The sequence below is a fragment of the Patella vulgata genome, chromosome 3 (genome assembly GCF_932274485.2).
Source record: "Patella vulgata chromosome 3, xgPatVulg1.2, whole genome shotgun sequence".
Lineage (NCBI taxonomy): Eukaryota > Metazoa > Mollusca > Gastropoda > Patellidae > Patella > Patella vulgata.
The window spans coordinates 31,159,179-31,182,661 of NC_065881.2; the positions used below are offsets into that span (position 1 = coordinate 31,159,179).

Below are 23,483 nucleotides of genomic sequence, written 5' to 3' on the forward strand. Positions count from 1 at the left end.
GCTACAGATGCAAGGAAATGACGGATAATTTTCTTGGGGGAACACCCCCACCCCCCTCGCAGCGGCGTGCCCCGTCTCCGAGGTCAGTGTCCTTATTTTGCGGCGCCCCCCTTTTCAAAATTCCTAGATCCGCCCCTGCAATGGATAGAACTGGGGCGCTGTAACCACTAATGAATTCATGGAGGCTATTTGAATTTAATTTATTATATGCCGCGACGTGATTGACACTCAATGTAATGGTTAATCCAGGATAAATACGATTAATATTTTAAGATTTTTTCCCGCCATTTTTCAAAAAGAATTGTCACTACCGCAAACCGTTATCGCCAAAATCAAATTTTAATCACCACTTTCATATTTTTATCGCAAATAAGAACGACAGTGTGAGCCCTGAAATTACACCTTGACAGAGCAAATTTTCGAATAATCCAAACCCTTTAATGGGCTTAAACAAAATTTAATAGGTATGTTGATTGCGTGATGCTTGTCTGGGATTTTTCAACAGAGCAGGAACTGGACCAGGGGCATGGAATTGGAGGAAGAGGAGCGAGGGGTTGATTCTTCTAAAAGTCATGATGGATTGCAGATCTATTCATAACCTATTGCCAGAATTAAGTAGGAGCAGCTTTAAAGAGAAATTTGTCGCTAAAAGCTGCTCCTGCGGAATCCTGGCAATAGGTACTGAATTTAGCTGCTGCAGCCCATCATGGGTTTCAGGATTATCAAGAATTCCAGAATGTCTAAATAAGTCCTTTCTCTGTGCCAATATCGGCGGTGTGAATAGTTTTGGTGATGTCGGAGTCATTATTTGCCCCGACCGCCTATCTAATAGGCCTATACTAAGAAATGTGAGAAAAGAAACATTTCATATGATTATGTAAAGTCAGATGAAATAAACCTTTTATACAACAAAGGTAACAGCAATAATTTCAAACTTAATTTTGATTCCCAATGGATTTTCAATAAAATGTATGTATGTATGGCGCATGAACGGGTCTAGGCAAGCACCACTCAATCAACATACCTACCAAATTTTGTTGAAACCCATTAAAGGGTTTCACGATTGGTCCAAAATTTGCTCGAGCAATTTCATTATAGACTAAATCTCAACAACCGCAAGTTAAATAACATTCATGCCACTATTTATCATAATTCTTCAACTATATAGCTCTTAAACTATCACGATCCTGTTGTAAATGCGTGGCACATAATATGAATCGTTACTGAGTAGTTTTTTTTCCAAATATTAGTAATCGCTTTGAACTTATAGTTTTCGAAAACTATTCTTAAACTTCTGTTACTTAAAGTCCTATCAGTAGTATAGGGTATGAATCTAAATGTAAAAGCCCCGAAATTAATGATATAAAGAGTCAAAAAAAAAAGGTCTCAATCTGTGAACAAAATTGGTAAATGACTGAAAATGCTTTTCTAATTTTCTTTTTTTTTAAAAGCTGCTCAATGGATGGTTCTAAAACTTCGGGTACAGGAAGTTAAGTATCTTGAGAATGATATGTAAACCGGAAGTAGTTGAAAAAATATCCTATATTTCGAAAAGACTTATCAAAACAATTTATGTATCATTGGATAGCTGGATGAATGGGCTATCGTATGATACTCTTCCTGTCTGCTTCCTGCCTGTACATCAGTGCCAATAACAGCAGCACAGCTTCTGTACATGGAGTAGACCAGAAAATTGATGAACTCCATTGGCACCAGAAACCACACTCCCATAAAAGCCTGGCGCAGTCCATTGGCTGTGTTTGGTCACGGTACGATGTTATTAAATCTCCTCTGAATTTCATCCCAAAGATGTTCAATCGGGTTTAAGTCCGGACTGAGGGCGATGATCCGTGTTGTTGGGGGCCCAAAAGCGTTGTTGAGGCCTGTAGATGGTCCGAACATTGACCTGGAAGTGATTCGCAACGGCTTGGGCAGTGTGGCCAGCGTCGAGTCTTCCAAGCGCTTGGTTCCTCCGAGCTGTCGTGAGTCGTGGCATGCTGCTGACATTGTAGTATGAATGACTCAACCAGGTATGAGGCTGCAGCATGAGTTACATGAAAATCACGGAGAACACATTACCATCTCAGAAGTCAGGTTGCATTTTTGAGAACATTTCCTGGGTTCAATTATGTGTATGGGAAGGAGCCGTATTGTTCAGGAAAAGTTGGAGATGTGGTCACATATTTACAATAAAAACATTTGGCAAGTTTTATGCAATGCGTCTGTTCAGAGTAACATACGTTTCTTTTGCTGCTTAGTATATATTTGAGACTTCTGCGCAGACCGGAAGTGACCGAATTTTGTATGGTAAACCAATTTAAAAATCGGCCGTTGTTTTGTCAATTCTTTACAAATGTTCAAACAAATGACATTTTCGGAAACACTGAGTCTTTTCCGAGACAATAGCAATCTCGCATTTTGCAATTTCAAACATTCGTCGTTGACTACTAACCTTCAAAAATACGTTGTTTACGAGACAATTTTTATACGCCCATATTTTCATGAGAATGTATATTGTCGCCGCCCCTGTCCGTCTGTCCGTCCACAATTGTTTGTGGACACTCTACAGGTCACAATTCTTATCCGATTTTGACGAAACTTGACATATAGGTTTATCTCCAAAAGATCTTGGTTGCTTTCGATATTGGCATGTATCGAATCGAAACTTCATGGGTTGTGACCCCCGATTGTATAAAATATCACGTTTTTAGCTTGTGGACCCTATAGAGGTCACAATTTTAAACCGATTTTGGTGAAATTTGAAATGCATGTTTATAACCCAAATATCTTGGTTCCTTTCGATATTTGCGCATATCGGATCCTAACTTCCTGAATTATGGTCCCTGATTGTACAAAAGATCGCCTTTTTATACGCCCACATTTTCATGTGGACGTATATTGTCGTCGCTCCTGTCCGTCCGTCCACAACTGTTTGTGAACAGTCTACAGGTCACAATTTTTATCCGATTTCAATGAAACTTGAAATATAGGTTTATCACCCTAAGATCTCGGTTCCTTTCGATATTGGCATGTATCGGACCGTACCTTCATGGATTATGGCCCCTGATTGCACGAAAAATCACGTTTTTAGCTTGTGAACACTTGAAATGTATGCTTATAACCCAAAGATCTCGGTTCCTTTCGATATTCGCGCATATCGGACCGTAACTTCCTGAATTATGGCTCCTGATTGTACGAAAAATCGCGTTTTTAATTTGTGGACCCTATAGAAGTCATAATTTTTATCCGATTTAAAAAAACGTATTATTATATCACCGTTACACCCTAAGGACGGCTCAGTTCGAATTTCGTGAAATCGGGCCAAAATTGACACACAAAATGGCCGCCGTTCGTTCTCAAATAGCGTAAAAATATGGTATATCAAGGTCGTGAACCCTATAGAGGTCACAATTTTTATCTGATTTTGTTGAAACTTGAAATGTAAGTTTATAACCCAAAGATCTCAGTTCCTTTCGATATTCGCGCATATCGGACCGTAACTTCCTGAATTATGGCTCCTGATTGTACGAAAAATCGCGTTTTTAGCTTGAGGACTCTATAGAGGTCATAATTTTTATCCAATTTAAAAAACTGTATTAGTATATCACTGTAACACCCTAAGGACGACTGAATTCGAATTTCATGAAAATCAACCCAAAATTGACAGACAAAATGGCCGCCGTTTGTTCTCAAATAGCGTAAAAATATGGTATATCAAGGTTGTGGACCCTATAGAGGTCACAATTTTTATCCGATTTTGTTCAAACTTGAAATGTAAGTTTATAACACAAAGATCTCGGTTCCTTTCGATATTCGCGCATATCGGACCGTAACTTCCTGAATTATGGCCCCTGATTGTACGAAAAATCGCGTTTTTAGCTTGTGGACTCTATAGAGGTCATAATTTTGATCCGATTTAAAAAATCGTATTATTATATCACCGTTACACCCTAAGGATGGCTCTGTTCGAATTTCGTGAAAATCGTCCAAAAACTGACAGACAAAATGGCCGCCCTTCGTTCTCAAATAGCATAAAAATATGGTATATCAAGCTTGTGGATCCTATGGAGGTCACAATTTTTATCCGATTTTGTTGAAACTTGAAATGTAAGTTTATAACCCAAGGATCTGGGTTCCTTTCGATATTCGCGCATATCGGACCGTAACTTCCTGAATTATGGCCCCTGATTGTACGAAAAATCGCGTTTTTAGCTTGCGGACCCTATAGAGGTCATAATTTTTATCTGATTTAAAAAACCGTATTATTATATCAATATTAAACCCTAAGGACGACTGAATTCGAATTTCATGAAAATCAACCCAAAATTGACAAATAGCGTAAAAATATGGTATATCAAGGTTGTGGACCCTGTAGAGGTCACAATTTTTATCCGATTTTGTTGAAACTTGAAATGTAAGTTTATAACCCAAAGATCGCAGTTCCTTTCGATATTCGCGCATATCGGAACGTAACTTCCTGAATTATGGCCCCTGATTGTATGAAAAATCGCGTTTTTAGCTTGTGGACCCTATAGAGGTCATAATTTTTATCCGTTTTAAAAAATAGTATTATTATATCACCGTTACACCCTAAGGACAGTTGAGTTCGACTTTCGTGAAATTCAGCCCAAAATTGACAGACAAAATGGCCGCCCTTCGTTTTCAAATAGCGTAGTAATATGGTATATCAAGTTTGTAGACCTTATAGAGGTCACAATTTTTATCTGATTTTGTTGAAACTTGAAATGTAAGTTTATAACCCAAAGATCTCGGTTCCTTTCGATATTTGCGCATATCGAATTGTAATTTCCTGAATTATGGCCCTTAATTGTAGGAAAAATCACTTTCTTTTTAGCTTGTTCTCTATCCATCTCTCGAAAATGTGGGCGTATCCTGCCTGGCAGCGACTGGTTTAAGATAATAGATATAGCCCTGACCACTTTTCCAATTTTATGTCAGCTGTCAGTTATATATTCGGTTTGCTTCAAAAAATAATTTTTGTCGTAAATGATGAATATTTCATTATAATAAGCAATTCGGCCATAAACATGAAACATTTCATGTCAAAATATAATACATATAAATAGAAAGTGTACAGAATAAGCCCTAAACATGATCTGCTAGCAATTCTATATTTGAATCCATATCATAATATGGTTGTTAAAGATGTAATACAGATGTATGGCTTTCGATCATCAAACTTATTTCATCAAATAATGAATTGTGATTCACCAATATACTATCTAGAAAGAAACATAAAACATTGTCATCTTAAAATCCAAAATAAAAAATTAACCCATTTATATATTCAGTTACATGATGGATAAATTAACCTTGTGTACCATTAATGTTAATGGTATTAAAAAGCTAGACAAATTTGTGAAAGAGTTACAGAATGGTTAAGACATCACAAATGTTTAATTGCGTTTCTGCAAGAAACACACCTAGACAATGTTTTAAGTTGTAATCTAGAAAGGAATACTGGTTTAGTGGGTTTCTATAGCCACGGTTCCAATGCCAGTAGAGGAGTTGCAATAATAATCAAGAATTCAGTCAATTTTGAACTTATAGATAAATATACGGATAATGAAGGGAGGTTTATATTATTAAATATCAAATTTGAAAATGTTATATTTACATTATGCTTATGCACCAAATCAAAAGAAAACAATAAATACTTTTTCTAAAAAAATAAATAAGATAATAAAACAAAATTCAAAGGGAATTTTAATTGTAGATGGTGACTTTAGATAAACTGGATAGGAAAAACAAACATTCGGGAGTAATTTCTAAACCTTCCAAAAGTTTAAAAGAGATATTAAAAGATAATAAATTAATTGATATTTGGAGAACTCTAAATAAAGAAAAACAACAATTTACTTGGCGTAGAAATGATCAGTCACAATATAGTAGGATTGATTTATTATTTAATCCTTATAAGACATATAGAACATATAGAAATAGATTTCAAAACACACTTATATGGATATACTACTTCTGAATTTATTAACATGCTATTATTGGTTTATTATTGGTTGCAAAGGATTTGTACCCTCAGATACATGCATTTAAAATAAAACCTATAGTTATTAAATATACAGATCATCAATGTGTTTACTTGGAATTTCAAATAAACCCCAATGAAAAGGGTAGCAGTTATTGGAAAATAAATAACTCAATTTTGGAAGATGATGAATATAAACTACTTATAAATTGCATACTAGAAGAATATAAATCCAAATTAGAAAATAGACAGATTACAGTTTAATCTGGGACTGTATGAAAATAGAAATAAGAGAGAAAACAATAAACTATTGTAAAACTAAAAATAAGAAATCTAGAAATGAATTAAAAGATCTCGAAAATGAATTAGAAACTAAATATAAAGACAGAGATATAAATTTAACATCTTAACTCTGATATACTGAAAATCGAATTAGAGATTCAAAAATTATATGAACAAAGAATAAAAGGAGCAAAAATTAGAGCCAGAGAAAAATGGCTGGAACTAGGGGGAAAAAATAACTCATATTTTTTTGGACTTGAAAAACAGAGACAAATAAGGAAATCAATTAATAGGTTATCAAATAATAAGGGTGAAATTATTAAAGATCAAGTTAAGATATTGAATGAAATAAGAAACTATTATAAAGGATTGTACACTTCTCAAGAACTTGACAAAACATCATCAAAGAAATATGTAAACGAAACGAAGTTAAAACGAAAAGCAAAACCCGAAGATTATTTAGGATGCGATGGCGAAATAACAACCGAAGAGTATACTGACGCGAAACACCATTCTGTAGAATTTTATAGAACATTTTGAGACAAAATTAAAGAGATGATAGTTTTTATATTGAATAGATGCTATCATGGAAAATTACTTACTCAATCCCAGAGGACTAGTATAATATCCTTAATATTTAAAAAAGGTGATCCGCTATTAATTGAAAATTATAGACCAATATCTTTATTAAACGTAGATTTAAAGATACTATCACGTATACTAGCCGAACGTCTTAAATTGGTATTACCACAAATAATACATGACGACCAAACAGGATATATCAAAAATAGATTTATTGGTTTTAACTTAAGACAAATTCAAGATGTAATTGATTATGCAGATCAATATAACGTTGAAGGAAGTGTAATTTTTTATTGATTTCGTGAAAGCCTTTGATGTCCTTGAATGGTCATTTATGCTAGAAACTCTCAAATATTTTGATTTTAATCAATCATTTATTACATGGGTAGAAACATTGTATCATAATATAGAAACAAGTGTTTTAAATAATGGCTTGATCTCTGAAAGGTTAAAAATTTCAAGAGGTATCAGGCAAGGATGCCCCTTGTCAGCTCTCCTATTCGTCATCTCGGCTGAAATAATGGCCATAAAGTTAAGAGGAAATAAAAATATAAAAGGGATACAGATAAAACTAGATAACCAAACACACAGTATAAAAATTACACAAATGGCTGATGATATAACTCTTTTTCTGGGGTCTAAGGAAGAGATATCCTTAGCAATGAATGAAATAGAAATATTTGGATCATACTCAGGATTAAAACTAAATCGAAATAAAACAGAAGGTAAATGGGTAGGTAAACTAAAAAACTGTAAAGAAAAAATTAGTGGAATAAACTGAACCGATAAACCAACCAAGGTTTTGGGTTTATATTTTGGACAAGACCAACTTGAATGCCAGTTGCTAAATTGGGAAAACAAAATAGAAAAAATGAAAAAGATAATTAACAATTGGCAGAAACGAAACTTAACTATGATAGCGAGAATTTTAATTATCAAAACTATTATAATGCCAATATTCACGTTTGTGGCAAGCGCCTGTGTCGTACCCAAAAATTATCTAAAGGAAATAGAAACAACTTGTTTTGAGTTCTTGTGGAATAGTAAAAATGAGAAAATTAAGAAAGCTACGTTAATTGGTAAATATGAAAATAGCGGAATAAATATGATAGACATTGAAAGTTACTTTAATTCATTAAAGGCAATATGGGTCAAAAGATTATTAGATCAAAATTGCGCCAATTGGAAGATTATTCCATTACGATTTTATAATAAACTTGGAAAGAACCTTTTAATTTTTCACATAAATATAGACAGTAGAAAATCTATCCCAAATATTAATTCTATACTAGAATTCTATCAAAATATTATAATAACATGCTGGGTGAAGACTAGACAAATCCAAAATCCAGGAACTCATATCCAGGTTAGAAAGCAAATATTATGGGGAAATAAACATATTAAACTTAACAAAAAAAGTCTAATTTACGAAAATTGGATTAATAGTAAAATAATTCATCTAAATGATTTTCTTGATGATAAACACCAAATCTCACTACCAATTATTATGAACAAGTTACAGAACAAATCCAACTGGATATCAGAATTCAAAACGATTAAAGGAGCTAAATCGCTAATACTTCGGACCTAGAAATTGACCCAAATGGGTCGCAACGCATATAATAATGTAATCTGATTGTATATAAACTGATTTACATTCAATTGTTTCCGTTTTGACTCTAATTTCAAATCAGTTATGTCCAGCGAAATAAGGCATGTGTCTCGACCCTATAGCAATTTCTAGCGTCTGGTTATTCCAGTCTATTGATCAGGCTCACCAGTTGAATATGTCTAGCCTCGTTCTTTCTGGTCACTTGTTGCAAATGACGCTAAAACGCACTATGGTACACGATTCGTGTACCAATGGTAAAATATTTATTTTGTCTTAAATATTGGATATCAGAAGCCTGCCTTTTCCTGGTAAGATCACAACATCAATGTTGATTAAAATTGACAAATAATTTGTATTTTCAACGTGTAAGACTTTGGATGATATTGAGTTAGAGACTTAGCTACTTTAAAACATGTATACCCCAAAAATGGCTAAAAATTATTTCCATTTAAATGGCTTATAAAAGTAAATTATATATACATAAAACTTGTCTAACCTGGAAAGGAAATGAAGTAGTACACACAGAATTAACTTCAAAGAAATTATACAATTCACTGGTCGATTACAAATTTGTAAAACCAATTGGAATAAATTATTGGTTGCGATACTTCAAAATGGAAAATAGTCTGTACCAACCCTATATATATACTTTTATATTCAAGTTTTTAGCAGACAATATTTAAATGGAAACTCCTTCATTGTATTATTCCAAATCAAAATTTATTATGTAAATGGAAGATTAGCGATAGTAACCTTTGCAAGTTCTGTTCAGTAGAAGAAAACTATGATTATTATTTTGTAAATTGTAAATATCTTAAACTATTGTGGGAAAAAGTACATCACCTACTATCAAAATTAGGCATTGACAAACAAATAACACTAAAAGATCTTGTGTTAGGATACAAATACTACGATAAAAATTATTTTGAATTAAATTACTTGTTAACTATTGTTTCATATACAATATACAAAATTTATTACATATCTGATCAAAAAACTAAAAAAATTAAAACACAGGATAATTTTCTTAAAAAGGAAAATAGTTTTATTAATCGAATACTACAATTCTTATAAAATTGTATCCAAACTATGTACTACTAACATTAAAATTATTTATTAATACATGAAATATATAAATTAAACCTTCAGCATGTGATGTATTGATTTGCTAATATATTTGTAAACTTTTGGTATATATTCCTGCTGAACTGTATTGTATATGAATGGTTATTATTAATAAAGTCCCCTTTGATATTTGCGCATTTCAGACCATAACTTTCTGGATTATGACCCCTGATTGTTAAAAAAAATCGTTTTTGTTATACGCCCAAATTTTCATGTGCACGTATCTTGTCGTCACCCCTGTCCGTCCGTCCACAATTTGTTTGTGGACTCTACAGGTCACAATTCTTGTCCGATTTTGACGAAACTTGAAATATAGGTTTATCCCTAAAAGATCTCGGCTGCTTTCGATATTGGCATGTATCGGATCGAAACTTCATGGATTATGGCCCCTGTGTGTACGAAAAATCACGTTTTTAGCTTGTGGACCCTATAGAGGTCACAATTTTTATCCAATTTTGTTGAAACTTGAAATGTAAGTTTATAACCCAAAGATCTGTTCCTTTCGATATTCGCGCATATCGGACCGTAACTTCCTGAATTATGGCCCCTGATTGTACGAAAAATCGTGTTTTTAGCGTGTGGACCCTATAGAGGTCATAATTTTTATCCGATTTAAAAAAATTTATTATTATATCACCGTTACACCCTATGGAAGGTTGAGTTCAAATTTCGTGAAAATCGGTGCCGGACAAAATGGCCGCCGTTTGTACGCGAATAGTATAAAAATATGGTAAATCAAGGTTGTGGACCCTGTATAGGTCACAATTTTAATTCGATTTTGATGAAACTTGAAATGCATGTTTATAACCTAATGATCATGGTTCCTTTCAATATTCGCGCATATCGGACTGTAACTTCCTGAATTATGGCCCTTAATTGTACGAAAAATCGCGTTTTTAGCTTGTGGACCCTATAGAGGTCATAATTTTTAGCTGATTTAAAAAACTGTATTATAATGTCACCGTTACACCCTGTGGAAGGTTGAGTTCGAATTTTGTGAAAATCAGACCAAAATTGCCGGACAAAATGGCAAACTTGAAATGCATGTTTATAACCTAAAGATCATGGTTCCTTTCGATATTTGTGCATATCGGATAGTAACTTCCTGAATTATGGCCCCTGATTGTACGCTAAGTCGCGTTTTTAGCTTGTGGTCCCTCTGGGGGGGGGGCACAATTATTATCCGATTAAAAAAAATGTTTGAGTATATCACCGTTACACCGTAATGAAGGTTGAGTTCGAATTTCCTGAAAATCGGACCAAAATTGTCGGACAAAATGGCCGCCGCTTGTACGCGAATAGTGTAAAAAATATGGTATATCAAGGTTGTGGACCCTGTAGAGGTCGCAATTTTAATTCGATTTTGATGAAACTTAAAATGCATGTTTATAACCTAAAGATCTTGGTTCCTTTCATTATTGTCGCATATCGGATTGTAACTTCCTGAATTATGGCCCCTGATTATACGAAAAATCGCCTTTTTTTAGCTTGTGGTCCCTCTGAAGGTCACGGTTATTATCTGATTTTAAAAATCGTTTGAATATATCACCGCAACACCATAATAAAGGTTGAGTTCAAATTTCCTGAAAATCAAACCAAAACTGCCGGACAAAATGGCCACCGCTTGTACGCGAAAGGTGTAAAAATATGGTATATTAAGGTTGTGGACCCTGTAGAGGTCACAATTTTAATCCGATATTGATAAAACTTGAAATGCATGTTTATAACCCAAAGATCTTGGTTCCTTTCGATATTTGCGCTTATCAAATTGTAACTTCATGAATAATGGCTCTTGATTGTAGGGAAAATCACTTTCTTTTTAGCTTGTTCTCTATCCATCTCTCGAAAATGTGGGCGTATCCTGCCTGGCAGCTGCTGGTTTTTAGCTTGTTCTCTATCCATCTCTTGCAAAATGTGGGCGTATACTGCCTGCCAGCCGCTTGTTGTTACATCTCAATTTTTTTGAGTTATCGCCCTTTGTTTTTCGAATTTTTTCCAATTTTCTACCCCTGCTTTTTTTTTTTTTTTTTTGGATCACCCAAATCGATGTTTCTGAAACTTATGGAAAATGAAGCCATATGCTCAAACAGATTGATATAGCTATCCTGACAATGATTTGGAAACCGAAAGTAGTGGAAATAATGTCCGATATTTTGAAAAATAAAACGCAAAAAATTGAAGCTTTTGGAAAAAAAAGTTTGATATCACCAAATTAGATCAATTTTCCGACTTGGCGTCTTTTTGGACCTCTCGAAAACTACTTCAGCGAATTTTCTTAAACGTTCTCTATCGAGGGAGCCTTCCATAGTATTGTGTATGCAGCCATCCAATAAAACTTTAAAGTAATTGGAATAGGACAAAAAAGGGACTGAATATCGAAAAAAGTCGAAAAATCTTTATTTTTTTTTTAAAATGCTCTATTATTTTTTTTTCTTACGGATTTTCAATAAAGGTTTATGTATTCAGATAGCTGATCTTATTACTATTCTAATAATGTCTAATATGTATTGAGATATTGAAATTGAATTTTCGATATTTTGAAATTTTTGGCACTTTTGAACATATGATTTCTCAGGGGGATTTCATCTGATCAGATAATACAATATATCATTACATGTATAGAGCCCTACTACCATTCTACCAATCAAATGCTCAAACTGGTTGTTAAAACTATCCTGACAATGATCCATATATCGGAAGTGGTTCAAATGATGTCAAAATTTTGAAAACAAAAAGTTAGAAAATTGGTGCTCTTGCGAAAAAGATCTGGATACTGGCATGTATCGGATCGAAAAATCGTTTTTAACTTGTGGACACTCTAGAGGTCACAATTTTTATCCGATTTTGATGAAACTTGAAGTGTATGTTTATGACCTACAGATCTTGGTTCCTCTCCACATTCGTGCATATCAGACCGTAACTTCCTGGATTATGTCCCCTGATTGTACGAAAAAATGAGCTTTTAGCTTGTGGTCCCTCTGGAGGTCACAATTTTTATCGATAGGGTTCTTCCTCTCATGACCCCAATGCTTCATGTTAAATCTGAAAGTATCTGTTAAAATTTGCAGCCTCTATCGGGTTCACAAGGTTTTCGGCAAAGGAGGGGGGGGGGATGCAGAAAATCGATAAGATTCATCTGTTCAAGAATCCGCCAAAAACTGTAGCCTCTATCGCATTTGTAAAGTTTTCGGAAAAGGGAACGTAACTCTGTAGTAAGGGAGATGGGTCCAGGTTGTTTCGAGAATCGTGTACAAAGTTTTTACTTTGCTAGATGAGTGGCCAGTGGTGCCCGATACTCTGAACCTTGATTCTTAAGTTGCGGGTCCCCTTTCCATAGGGGTGAGGTGGGGGTCCGACGAAATCGTCATTTTGGTCATTTCAGACATGCCCCCCCCCCCCCCGTTTTGTCGTTCTAAAGTTAGTGTTATGTTCTAGCGGACCAATGGTGAAACTTTTAAAAAAAAAATTAATGTTGTACGCGGCAGTCAAATTAACTCATCTCCCAGGGGAGGGGGTAAAGTGGGTCTTCTTAAATGAGGAAGGAAGGGTCGGGGCCTTCTTAACCCTTGTCCTGCGGTACCCGGATTATTCCGGGATCGCCACGAGCCCTCCATATACGGCACCCGGAATATTCCGGGATTACCGATTGTATTTATTTCTTGGAGTTTTAATAGAGTTAACTCCCATGTTCGATAGGTGGCGTTTCACTAAACGAAAGAAGCGCAGTTTGCTGTCATGCGTGTTGCTTTATTTACAATTGTTTCGCTAATTTTCCGAAGATCTGGGGGGCGTATGTAATGATACATGTCCAAAAAAAACCTGAAGTTATGTCACGGCTAACTGTCAAGGAAGTGTTAAACGTATTATTTAAGGATGAAGGTAGTGAATTCTGTCAAAATTTTACAGTGTCAGTGCTAAAAATCTGATTTGCAGATTCTGGCAGCTATATCAGTTTTAATAGAGGCACCCAACGTCATGCATGTATTCCCAAAACAATTCAGTTGACGACGTCATATATGACGTCAACAATACAGCAGCTTAAGGGTTGGATGGGGGGGTTGGATGGCTGAATGGTTAGCGTGCGCGCGCTGTATCATGAAGTCTGTCATTGAGTCGACTGGCAGGGTTTCGAATCCCTGGTTGTACGTGACAAGGAGTAGGATCGCCTGTCCAACCTCGTGGGTTTTTTCCGGATCCTCCGGTTTCCTCCCACTGCTAAAGACCCCTATGCGCAAGCGAATTATTAAAATAAAAATAAACCATATGTTAGTCCCGAAATGACCTAGTTTGTGTCGAGTGAACGAGTGGACGTTAAACCTCATTTCTCTATCTCTCTCTCTCTCTCTCTCTCTCTGGTCGACTTATGCACGAAATTTGTTGTACGCGAATTTCGAAACAACCTGAACCCAGCTCCATTGATACTAGTACAAAAGATCTCTGAACGCTGAATATTGATAGGGTTTGTCCGCTCATTCTTGACACCAAATTTAAAAAATCCGTCAAAAACTAGGTGGGAGGAGAGGAGTGGATGGATAAGGTCTGTCATTGAGTCAACTGGCTTAGTTTTGAACCATATGTCAGTCCCGAAATGACATAGTTTTGTATCGAGTGGACGTTAAGCCCCATTTCGTCAGTAAAATATTAACTTCTATATGCGCTCCATAGGTGTTTTTCAGGGAATCCATTATATTTATATGCCCACATTTTCAATGTGGACATATATTGTCATCGTCGCTCCTTTCCATAATTTGTTTGTGGACACTTGAAATATAGGTTTATTGGCATGTATCAGATTGTAACTTAATGGATTATGGCCCCTGATTGTACGAAAAATCATGTTTTTTTAACTTGTGGACACTCTAGAGGTAACAATTTTTATCCGATATTAAAAACTGTTTAAATATATCACCGTTACACCATAGTGAAGGTTCAGTTTGGACTTCGGGAAAATTTAAACGGAACTGTCCGACGAAATGGTCGCTCCTTCTACGCAAATAGTGTAAAAGTATGTAACACAAAGGTTGTGGACCCTCTACATAGAGGTCACAATTTTTGTCCGATTTTGATGGAACTTAAAATATATGTTTATATCCCAAAGATATTCGCGCATTTCAGATTGTAACTTACTGGATTTTGGCCCCTAATTGTACAAAAATCACGGTTTTTTTTAGCTTGTTCTCTATCCACCTCTTGCAAAATGTGGGCGTATCTTGCCTGGCAACCACTGCTTTTTTTAAATCTAGTTTTCTATCCATCTCTTGCATGGAAACCACTTGTTCTTTCAATGAGTTGCTTTCAAGACATTGCTGCCTTGTTGGCGTATTTCCACGCTTTTTAAACGCCCATGTTGAAATGTGGTTGTATATTGTCGTCGCCCCAGTCCGTCCGTCCGGCGTCCACAATTGCTCGTGGACGCTCTAGAGGCTAAACTTGATATCCGATTGACTTTGAATTTATACACAGTGTTTAAGGTCATGAGACAAAGAAACCTACTGATTTTCACCAATTTCCGATAATTACTGTCAGAGGTATGGCCCTTGATCACTTTGAAAATCCCTGTGGATGCTCTCGAGACTAAAGTTAATATCCGACTGACTTTAGATTTATACACAGTGTTTAAGGTCATGAGACGCTGAAGCCTATTGATTTTCAACGATTTCCGATAATTGCTGTCAGAGTTAATCACTTTGAGAAATCTTGTGGGCGCTCTAGAAACTAAAGTTAATATCCGACTGACTTGAAATATATACACAGTGTTTAAGATCATGAGACAAATAAGCCTATTGATTTTCAGCTATTTTCGATAATTACTGCCAGAGTTATGGCCCTTGATCACTTTGAAAAACTACATGGACGCTCTAGAGGCTAAAGTTAATATCCGATCAAACAGTGTTTAAGGTCATGCGACGAAAAAACCTATTGATTTTCAACGATATCCAATAATTTCTGCGAGAGTGATGGCCCTTTATCACTTTGAAAAATCTAGTAGTTAAAGTTAATATCTGATTGACTTTGAATTCATATACAGTGTTTAAGGTCATCAGACGAAGAATCCTATTGATTTTCAACGATTTCTAATAATTTCTGCCTGAGTTTTGGCCTTTGATCAGTTTGAATTTGTTTAAGTCCAATAATTTCTGCTAGAGTTATAGCCCTTGATCACTTTGAAAAATCTTGTGGATGCTTTATGACAATAGTTATCATCTGATTAATTTTATATTTATACTCAATTTTTACGCCTATATATAATCGTTCCGATTGACTGTGGATTGATACACAGAGTTTAAGGTCTTGAAACGAACAAGTGTATTGATTTTCAATGGTTTTTGATAATTTGAACAGCTACATCCATGATATTAAGTGTTTGGTATACTGAATGATAGCATGGGCCAAACAAATTCTAATGATTTTCTGATAATTACTTAATGAGTGTATTATTATATTTTAATGTATTATAAATGTTTCATTACCGACAAAAGTAATAATATGCGACAGCTCTTATTGACTGCCCAGGCGATTTAGCTGCTGTGAGCGTGTGTTTCGGTGCCTGCCAACCTATCTTTAATTTTTTGATGGAATCATTTAAATTTTGTATATGATGTGTAGAAAATGCATATATCTATATAAGATATATTTCCTTGTCGTTGTTCACTTTTAGCAGTACTTTGGAAGCTATGTTCAAAAATATACCCATTCGTGTCGGTTCTTGTCGGTAAATAGCAGGACAGGAAGAAACGGCCTAAATCCAGATACTATGCGAATGTTAGCAACAACTTTCTAAATAAGAAATTGCGCCGTTCTGCTCATGTTCTAGTGTATATTTCTATAATGAGCAGAAGGACTAAAATTATCCCACGCTTTGTTTATTGGGACAAAGTTACAACTACTCACAGAGAACAGCGGAAATCTACCCGTTGAAATTTACCTGTGGAAGGTAATGACATTCGGGACCTGTTATACTTATGGAAAGGATATTTTTACTTCCATTATTTAAAAACATTTATGAAGTTTTTCTGGTGATCTATAATGCATATTCGTTTGAAGTTCTAATTTGAATGGCAGAACAATAATAATTAGTGAGTCTGAGGTTATTTTGAATGCAATATTATTCAAAATTACATTTATTTTGTTATTGAAATTGGTTTAAATATCTAATGAAAAGACTGACTAACAATTTCTTTTTATATCCGTGTAGGCTAGATGTGATGCATCATCATTTGAAAGTGTTCGATGTACATTTCAAGTGGATTCTGGTGTCTGGTACTATGAAGTTACCATAGTAACAGCTGGAGTAATGCAAATAGGATGGGCTACAAAAAATAGTAAATTTTTGAATCATGTAAGTGTGTAAATCATTTAGTGTAGTTACAAATATTGTTGGTTAAAATGGAATTAAATCAGGACTTCCATTTCAAAATTATATCGTCGCAAAGGTCCACCCGTCCTTTGGCGAAAAGTCAAAAATCACAACTTTAATTTAAGCCTCCATGATAAAAAGAAAAACATTTCGACCAAGTTATTAAGTTTTACTTCTGTCTTGTTTTTCATTTTGTACATATTTAGGGTCTGTTTAGCCCTTCATTTTTAGCCGAGACGAGGCAATATAGCTCGGTCTATATAAACAGTTCAGTTAGCCCGCATTTCAGGGCCAGTCTGTTCCATATAACCAGGCCATTAGATTTAGATAATTTGTATCTTGTGATTTAGTAATAAAGCATTACATTTTCTTATGATTAGATATTTGAATAGTTTTGTAAACAGAACGTTGATACATATCTTATTGTAATTTATGAATCATTAGTAGTTTTAGTAGTCTCCGACATTATAAATGAATTATGTTCAGTTTTGAAAACTGTTATTTCTTTTATTAGTTATCTCCCCTTAGATCCCTTTTAAACTTCATCCCTTTTAGTGGGTTTTCCGTATGTCCTGAATGGAAAATGGTTAAAATATTTGATGGCAAATGGGACCATGCGGTGAGTTCTTAGGCAGTAAAATCGGCAACATTTTATTTCCTGCTGTACCCAGCCTTCTTCGATATTCTGTTCCAGAGTTACCCCACCCCACCCCATTTGCCAGAAAACCCTGTGAAGATGATACAGGCTATGTGTTCAACAGATTCTTTTCAAATTTTGCGTGAAGCATTGGGGTCATGAGAGGATGAACCGTATCGATTGTCAATGTTCTGTGACTTTCTGTTCTGGAGTTACAACCCATTTGCCGATAACCTGAGAATAGACAGACTTGTTTTAAATTTATGTGTAAAGCATTGTCCGTTGGGGTCATGGGAGGCCCATTCATCTCAGTATTCACCAGTCCGCAACTTTTCGTTCCAGAGGTATGCCAATTTTTCCGAAAATTGATAGAGGCTATAGTTTTTATCAGATCTTTCTCAAATTTGGGGTCAAGCGAGGACGAAACCCTATCGATTTTCAGCTTTCGGCGATCTTCCATTCCGGAGTTATGCTTGTTGTTATGTATTACCTTTTGGTAACATATTTGTCATTACTTGATTACGTTATAGAATTCTATCCAGATTGTCCGACGTGGTTCCCCCTGTCAGTGATGCAGAACAGAGGGCCTGACAAGGACAACTGTCTAGTCGTTCGGGTGATACGAAAAACCGAGGTCCCGTGTACACATTAGCGTGCGCGTAAAAGATCCCTTGACAGTTAGAATTCGATATAAGAGTAAACCATAGTGCCGATGTCCGGGCAAAATTTCCCTCATAGTACACTGTATGGCGTATGCCCGTCTTCATTAGCCCAGTCCGGAGCAGAACAGTAGGACGTTAAACCCTGTTTCATTTGATTTCACGTCATAGAAAAGAAATAAGTACACTGAGTACATTATGGCTATAGTGACTTTTGACGTTTCTAACATAATACTACTTCCTTTCTAATGACCAATCATAGCAAAGAAAAGCTATGCAGTCTTACGTGTTATTATAAAAACTCACGTAGTACAAATATATAAAGTATATTCATTTAAAACATGTGTTAGCTGTTTGAATGTATAACTATAGCAATGTGGATAAACTAATGTTGTCTTTTATCTGGTGAGTGGTGTCAGGACATTAATATTAGCTGGACAATGGCGGTGGCAAATTTTGGAAAAGTTGAACCATTTTCTGAGGAATGCGATGATTTCCAAAGGCTTGAACAGTATTTCCTTGCCAATGACATTCAAGGGGAAGGAAAGATGGAATCCGTATTTTTAAGTAATATAGGTGCAAAAACATAAATTATTGAGAAATTTAGTATCCCCCTACTAAGCCAGCTGATAAGAGTTATGATTCCTTGTTTGAGGCTTTGATGATCACTATCTAGGTTGTCAAAAATTGTTCAGAGGGCAAAATTCAACACACGAGTTCGTCACAAGGTTGAGTCGATAGCCAACTTTGTGGGTTATCTAAGACAGTTGTCCGATGACTGCAATTTTGAGACAACTCTTGACATTTGTTTAAGAGACCGTTTTTAGTGCATGGAATTAATGACGAAAAAATTCAGAAGAAAATGTTAGATCTGACATTTGGAAAAGCACTGGATATAGCAACAGGAATGGAAATGGCAAGCAAGAATATAAACAAATTTCACATTGAGACTGATAAATCTGACAGATGTTCGAGTACGAAGGCTAAATTTTTTGTAAAAAGTCATTCAAATGATAATCAGGATAATCAACGGGTTAATCCGAAGACCGAACCTGATCAACCATGTTATCGCAGTGGTGGTAAACATTTTGCCAATAATTGTACCTATAGGACAACAAGATGTCATAATTGTCAGCAAATAGGACATATTAAGTGGAAATGTACCAATAATTATGTACCAAAGGGACGTGGGTGAGCTCACAGTAGTAATTACAGAAGTAAACAAAGACAGCATATGGTCTATGAAAATGGTGATTGGAAGAGTGAAATTACATGTTGAGTATGATGGACAGTTATGAGATTTGGATGTTATTTTAATTAAAGGTGACAAACCGAATTTATTAGGTCATGGTTGATCATAGTGAAAATAATAATGGTTTAGAAACTATGCTATCCAAGTTTTTAAAAAGAGCCTTGGGAAACCTATAGGAACCAAAGCTAAAATCTATGTCGACAAAGACGCCATACCAATACATTATAAAGCAAGTCCGGTTGTGCATGCACTCAAACGTAAGATTTAAGAAGATCTTGATAGATTAGAGAAAACAGGCATTGTTTCGAAAATTCATTTTTCGGAATGGGTTGCTCCGGTCGTACCAATAGTCAAACAAAATAAAAATATTCGCATTCGTGGTGATTACTAGGTAACAAGGTAACAGTAAATAATGTTTCTAAACTTTATAATTATCCTATACCAATCACAGAAGACTTGTTAGCGGTGTTAGGGGGCTGGTAAGGTATTTTCAAAATTAGACTTATCGGAAGCTTATCATCAAATCGAACTAGAAGAAGATTCTAAATAGTATGTTGTGATTCATACACATGAATGACTATATCAATACAATAGATTACCCTATGGGGTGTCCAGTTCACCAGGAATTTTCCAAAGGACAATGGAAACTGTCCATCAAGGATTAACACGCGTGATTGTTCGTGTTGATGATATTGTTGTGTTGGGGTTTTTTTTTATCCTAGGATTGTCCTGGATTGGTTTTATTTATAAGAATCCATCAAAACAAACACCCATCTTGAAGTTCACCCAATCCCAGATGCTCTAGGATAAGGTCTTTTATTAACAAGGGAAACAACTCTATAATATCATAATGGTTTTAAGGTTTCCGGCCACATTTAACTAATTAGTATTGATCTACTTTGTTAAAGTAGAATAGTGAGCAAGTAATAGGGGCTATATAGTGCTATATATGTCATCCCCCCGCTCTAAACAAAAACTCCATAAAGGATTTTTTAAAACTTTCCAAATACCAGAATGAAAAAAACTTGCACACTCTCACTCATATATAATGAAACATGAAACGCTAAAATTCAATTAATATAAAAAGTTGAACATATCTGCATGATGAGTTCTCAGAAATGTTTGTCTATGGACTTGATTTTAAGTACTGCTCTAACCTGAACATATATATTTTCTAAACATACAAGTGTATATTCAATTATCCCAAAAAATTCAAATACCTTACTTAATAAAGATCTGAACATCACAGCAAAAGTGAGTAAGGCATAAACGATAGATACGTTATTTTTAGGTTTACTTAAAGTGCATATTAAGGCTATTGTAAGGAAGACAATATTTAAAAAATCGGATGTGAACACGAATAAGAAGAATCAAATTAGTAACAACAAAATTTACCAGTAACTGACAAATCATCATCTTTACACGATTGTTTAGTAATGTGGCATAATTCTGGATTAGTATTCACATTGATCCATTCACAGTTATTTGGTTTGGCCAAATTAAAGTTTACTAACACTTAAAAAGTTCCATATTTCATACGACCTTTCTTGATATGAATTAATTGATCATTATTAACAACTTCAGTTAAATGGTTTAACTGTTGCTCCATTTGTGAATAATCTAACTTACGAATTGAAGCTAGGTTTTGATTATCTTTAAGATAATTTACACAATGTGAAACATCAACTGGTGTAGTAACTCTATTACTAACTATATTTGCGACATCAAATTGAAGCAAAACTAAACCATTTTCATCGATAAATAAACAATTTATACCATCATTAGAAGATAAAGGAGCATTTTCATTAACAGTTTTACCCCAGTGTTGCCTTAATTGATCAATGTGTGTTAAATGGGGATTTGGTTTATCAGAACGAACAAACCATGGTTTTAATCTATTAATAAAAAACACGTCTTGAAGTACCTTGCCATCTAAAATTTGGTGAATTATAATGGGACCACACCATTCAGCTAGCAAAAAAGTAGGACGTTAAACTCCATTTCATTTCATTTAATCTTTCTAGATTTCGAAGTGAGTGAAGACGACGAGGGCTTTAAGACATATAGAAACTGGCCCAACCCATATATTGGATTTTTACTCAAGCTATGAGATATGCTTATGTTTTCACTCTCTTGCTGTCGTAGTTGAAGATCGAGCATCATAGATGAAATAGCATCAAATTTGTCTCGAAGCTGGGTTAAGTAATATTCAAATGACTTGCAAACACCATCAAAATTCCAATTTAATGAGGTTAGATTCTTAGATGTACCAAAAGCAAGTTCATATGGATTGTGATTGCCTAATTGAGGGGAAGCAAAGGAATTGTATGCATAAGAACAAGTGGACACAAACCTAACCCAATCTGTACCGCATTGGTTTAAATTGATCTTGAATGAATCAGAAATTGATTTGATATGCCTCTCTACTAAAAGGCTATCATCATTGGCAACACTAATAAGTTTATGATCAATCTGTAGAGCAGAACATAATACAGAAATAAGCTTTCCCGTTAATGACGAAGCTGAATCAGATATAAGAACAGATGGAGGCCCAAATGTACAGACAATCTTTTGAATAATGGCTTCAGAAATAGTCTCTGCATCTAAAGTCTTGAGTGGAACACAGGTAAGAAAAGGAGTAAGCTCTTCACAGATAACCATGATATTTTTTAATCCTGTTGGTGACTCAGGCATAGATTTAAAGTCTAAACATATCCTATCAAATGTACGGTATTATAGGTATCCGTGGATGATACATTCGTCCATGATCTGTTTTTGCTTTAAACTGTTGACACTAATGACAAGTGTTGATGTACGTAGAGATGGTATTGAACATACTGGGAAAATAGAATAGTTTTCTCATTGTTAGGTATGTCTTGATGACTGGATAAGACACTGTCAATATAGCAATGAGATAACTGCATAATGACTCCGGAATAGCCAATGACAAGTGTTGATGTACGTAGAGATGGTATTGAACATACTGGGAAAATAGAATAGTTGTCTCATTGTTAGGTATGTCTTGATGACTGGATAAGACACTGTCAATATAGCAATGAGATAACTGCATAATGACTCCGGAATAGCCAATTGAAGAGAAAAACTCTTGTCACTATGAATGAGTAGACGAAAGAGAATATGATCGCACATGGCGACTTTACGATTAGAAGGACGAATACCATGGGACAAGAAATCGTAAATAGGTTTGAAGAAGGTGGAAGTTCCCTGTTCTAACCTAAGTTTATTTTTTATCCACATGGAGGTTGTAATCACGAATTATCTTCTTTTTGATCACCTTCATTAATTTATCTAACTTTCTGCTTTAGGAAATGTGTGCGATTCACGTTATCAGCATTATGTACTATTGGTTTTGGAGGAATACACAATTCTATTGGAATCTCTACGGCCTCTGAAGTTTCAGGTTCAATAACGGGATCAATAAGGCGTGGATCTTGTGAAGAAGATGGTACCTCAGAGGGACGAAGAGCTAAGTTTTTAGCAGCTGGCTGTTCAACCAAACAAGTAATTCTTGTATTCTTGAATGACTGCTGTTTGCCTTCACATGCAGGTTGCTGACTAGAAGACAAAGCAGGTGTGACACTCTCGGGCCTGATTGAAGGAAATAATTCTGGAACAGATATATTACGTGATCTTGCATAATTACGAGTAACTGGTCTTTCAGATAAAGGGTTAGTGAGTGCAAAAAACCGTAGGAACAATTGTATTAATCTCTGAATCATTTTTAAGTGGACTTTGCGAAAGAAAATCAACTAAAACTAATTCTGTTCCTTTCTTATAGCCTATTTTGAAAGAGAAATGTGACAATTTGACTAAGAGCTTCTGTAAACGATTTGTACTCGGTTGACGTTTGGAATCTAAAAGATTAACAATGACAGCATGATCGCCATAAGCATCAAACTCGACCCCTCTTAGTAAATACTGGAAATTTACGATATTAATAAGAAGTCCAAAT

General features: G+C 35.1%; 1 protein-coding gene across 1 annotated transcript in view; it reads left to right on the top strand.

Annotated features, from left to right (window-relative positions):
- The window catches only part of LOC126814505 (RING finger and SPRY domain-containing protein 1), a 332,620-nt gene extending 315,681 nt beyond the window's left edge, over positions 1-16,939 (top strand). The window contains exon 9 of the mRNA XM_050539686.2: positions 16,801-16,939. The gene's annotated coding sequence lies outside the window, so the exon portion shown is untranslated. The remainder of the gene's footprint in view (positions 1-16,800) is intronic.
- Positions 16,940-23,483: the final 6,544 nt, after the last annotated feature.